Genomic DNA, 4115 nt, shown 5'->3' with positions numbered 1-4115 from the left:
GCCGGTGTCGGAGGAGCTGGAGAAGCACCAGGCTGAGCTGCGGGCCAGGGGAGGGTGGGGCCAGACTCGGGGAGCCTGAGCGGCCAGGCCCTGCGAGGTCGCTCACGTGGAGCCCACTACCCAGGGACAGGACCGGGCAGATGCTCCTGCAACTTGGAACCTTTCCACCGGGTGGCGATTGCAGATCCGGCGAGGGGTCGGAATCCCAGTTTTAAACCCTGGGTGCCTGCTCACCAGCTGTCGACCTTGGTTAAGTTACTTAACCTCTTGTGTTTTCCTTTATCCGTGAAATGGGGATAATCTACTTCACAGTGGTTGTGAGGTTACATGAGTCAGTGTGCATGAAGTCCTTACCCCGTACCGCTCAGTACGTTCCCTCCTGTACTTCCCCACCCCCACCCCATCCTTTTGTTGTGTTTTGTTTTGTTTTTAACTTAAACTGACACTCAAAGAAATGCATGACTTAAGAGACTAGACCACCATTCTTTTCTGTTCCAGGAAGAGTCTCTAAAGGCGGGGTCACCAGCCAGATGCGCTTGGTCCTACAGGTTACAAGGACTGGAAGACGAGGGCTCTCAATAGTATCAGCCAGGTGTCTCCTGATCAGAGAGAGCACCTGCCAAGCAAGTGCTGATTCTGCTGACTGCTGGGCTGGCCCACAAGGGGTAGGTTTACTCATCTCCCCTCTTGGAGGGTCAGGATCCAGGGGTCACCTCTGGTGAGGTCTTGCACGGTCTCAAGGCATCCCATTCCAGGGCAAGATCACAACAGAGCGGCACTGCCCATCCTTCCACACGTGTCTCCTGGTCTCCTTCCTGCTTCTTACACGCCTACCCGGGGTCAGTGACAGGGACCCCACCCTACTCACTCACTCACTTCCAGAGGCCTTACCTTCCAGTACCATGAAGGTATTCTTTCCTCTTAATACCTTCACAACCACATCTCAACATACGAGTTTTGGGAGCTTCTACAGTATTGTTTTCCAAATATCACTCAAATCTGTTTGCCCCTCTTCATCTGCACCACCTCATCAAGACTAGGTTGTGGCCTTCTCCCTCATCTCTGTGCCCCGACCTCCCCTACCCTGGAAAACCTTACTCGGCTACCTCCCTCGTAACTCCTCCACCCTCTCTATCAAAGCACCCTGCCAATGCTTTTTTCATAGTGCCTTTACTATCAAAAATGATCTTGCTTACACATTTGTTTGCTGTATGTGTCTCTCTACCATCACAATAGAAGCTCCTTGAGGTCTGGAACCTTAACTGTCATGTTCACTGTCCCATTCCATCATCTGTTAGGTCCTCGGGAAAGTCATGACACATTTTTGCATTGGGGAGTGGCAGGTGGCATGGTGGTTAGGGTTCTGGACACTCCCACGTGGCCAACCACAGTTTGAGTCTTGGACCTGATGGCTTATTTTCTCACCTTCCCTCCCTCTCTCTGTGTCTTTCTCTGGTCAAATTAAAATAAATGGATGAATAAATAAAATAAAATAAATAATTAAAAAAATATATTTTAAGAAGAAAAAAACAGGAAAATACATCATGACTTTCCCAATGACCTAATAGATTACACCTGGTATATGGTAGGTGATCAAGAAATATCTGTTCAGTGACTACATGCCCTAGATCATCATGTGCAATAGAAACATAATGCGAGCCATGTGTCTAATTTTTAATTTTCTAGTAGCCGTATTTAAAAGATTAAAAAAAAAAAAAGACAGAGACTGGCAGATGGCATGGAGTTAAGGATTCTGGACTCCCACATGGCTGACCACGGTTCGAGTCTCGGTTTCCATCTCTCTCACTTTGTCCTTCTCTGGTCAAATTAAAAAATAAATAATTATTTCAAAATAATGACATTATTTTTACTAATGTATTTTATTTAGCCCCCATATATCCAAAAGGTTATCATTACAAGTCATCAACACGAAATATACTAATGAGGTACTTGACCTACTTTTTAAATTCTAATCTTTAAAACCCTGTGAGTATTTTATACTTACATATTATCTCAATTCAGACCAATCACATTTCAGCTGCTCAGCAGGCATATGTGGCTAGAAGCTTCCATATTGGACACCACAGTTCTAGGTTGACTTCCTATCATACTAACCTGGCTTCATTCACTCTGTTACAATTAGGTATAATAGGTAAATCAGTAATCAACTTATTTACTGAACAAATATCCTAAGAGAATCTACCATGTTTCCAGCATTGTTCCAAGAGGTGGGCACACAAAGATGAATTACAAATCGCCCCCAAAAGACCACAGTGCAGGATGAGACAAAGACATGTAAACAGTAATCATATAATAAAAGATGTATATACAAATTGCTACAGGAACCAACCAGTTCTGTCTGGGAGGAACCAAGAAAAGCTTCAGAGAGGAGGTAAGGCTTTATAGATCAGCCTTGAAGAACAAGTAGAAGCTGCCAAGCAGAAGAGGAGGAGGTAGGACTTCCCAGGTGACAGGGACAGCACATGTTAAAGGCAGAAATGTATGAAAGAACATGTCACTTTATGAACTGCAAGTAATTTGCTCTGATCAGAAATTCTGTGTGTAAGTGACTGACCAGAGGTAAAGAGGTGATCAGGCCTCAGTCCCAGAGAACCTTAAGTGCAGTGAACCATTTAAGATTTGTAAGTGAGGAACCAGCAGATGATGTAATGCTTAAGTCACTAGACTCCCACATAGTGGACCGTGGTTCAAGGGGCCCCCTGCCGTGGCCCGGGCCGGGAGCCGGTGTCGGAGGAGCTGGAGAAGCACCAGGCTGAGCTGCGGGCCAGGGGAGGGTGGGGCCAGACTCGGGGAGCCTGAGCGGCCAGGCCCTGCGAGGTCGCTCACGTGGAGCCCACTACCCAGGGACAGGACCGGGCAGATGCTCCTGCAACTTGGAACCTTTCCACCGGGTGGCGATTGCAGATCCGGCGAGGGGTCGGAATCCCAGTTTTAAACCCTGGGTGCCTGCTCACCAGCTGTCGACCTTGGTTAAGTTACTTAACCTCTTGTGTTTTCCTTTATCCGTGAAATGGGGATAATCTACTTCACAGTGGTTGTGAGGTTAAATGAGTCAGTGTGCATGAAGTCCTTACCCCGTACCGCTCAGTACGTTCCCTCCTGTACTTCCCCACCCCCACCCCATCCTTTTGTTGTGTTTTGTTTTGTTTTTAACTTAAACTGACACTCAAAGAAATGCATGACTTAAGAGACTAGACCACCATTCTTTTCTGTTCCAGGAAGAGTCTCTAAAGGCGGGGTCACCAGCCAGATGCGCTTGGTCCTACAGGTTACAAGGACTGGAAGACGAGGGCTCTCAATAGTATCAGCCAGGTGTCTCCTGATCAGAGAGAGCACCTGCCAAGCAAGTGCTGATTCTGCTGACTGCTGGGCTGGCCCACAAGGGGTAGGTTTACTCATCTCCCCTCTTGGAGGGTCAGGATCCAGGGGTCACCTCTGGTGAGGTCTTGCACGGTCTCAAGGCATCCCATTCCAGGGCAAGATCACAACAGAGCGGCACTGCCCATCCTTCCACACGTGTCTCCTGGTCTCCTTCCTGCTTCTTACACGCCTACCCGGGGTCAGTGACAGGGACCCCACCCTACTCACTCACTCACTTCCAGAGGCCTTACCTTCCAGTACCATGAAGGTATTCTTTCCTCTTAATACCTTCACAACCACATCTCAACATACGAGTTTTGGGAGCTTCTACAGTATTGTTTTCCAAATATCACTCAAATCTGTTTGCCCCTCTTCATCTGCACCACCTCATCAAGACTAGGTTGTGGCCTTCTCCCTCATCTCTGTGCCCCGACCTCCCCTACCCTGGAAAACCTTACTCGGCTACCTCCCTCGTAACTCCTCCACCCTCTCTATCAAAGCACCCTGCCAATGCTTTTTTCATAGTGCCTTTACTATCAAAAATGATCTTGCTTACACATTTGTTTGCTGTATGTGTCTCTCTACCATCACAATAGAAGCTCCTTGAGGTCTGGAACCTTAACTGTCATGTTCACTGTCCCATTCCATCATCTGTTAGGTCCTCGGGAAAGTCATGACACATTTTTGCATTGGGGAGTGGCAGGGGGCATGGGGGTGATGGGTCTGGTACCCCC

At 47.8% G+C, this 4115-nt stretch overlaps 1 protein-coding gene across 2 annotated transcripts in view; it reads right to left on the bottom strand.

Annotated features, from left to right (window-relative positions):
* The window catches only part of TM6SF1 (transmembrane 6 superfamily member 1), a 59090-nt gene that overhangs the window by 34826 nt on the left and 20149 nt on the right, over nt 1–4115 (bottom strand). The gene's annotated exons all lie outside the window — the stretch shown is intronic.

Source organism: Tupaia chinensis, unplaced genomic scaffold, assembly GCF_000334495.1.
Source record: "Tupaia chinensis unplaced genomic scaffold, TupChi_1.0 Scaffold000359_1, whole genome shotgun sequence".
Lineage (NCBI taxonomy): Eukaryota > Metazoa > Chordata > Mammalia > Scandentia > Tupaiidae > Tupaia > Tupaia belangeri.
Note: the sequence above shows the minus strand (reverse complement) of the source record. Positions and strands in the feature narration are given on the sequence as shown.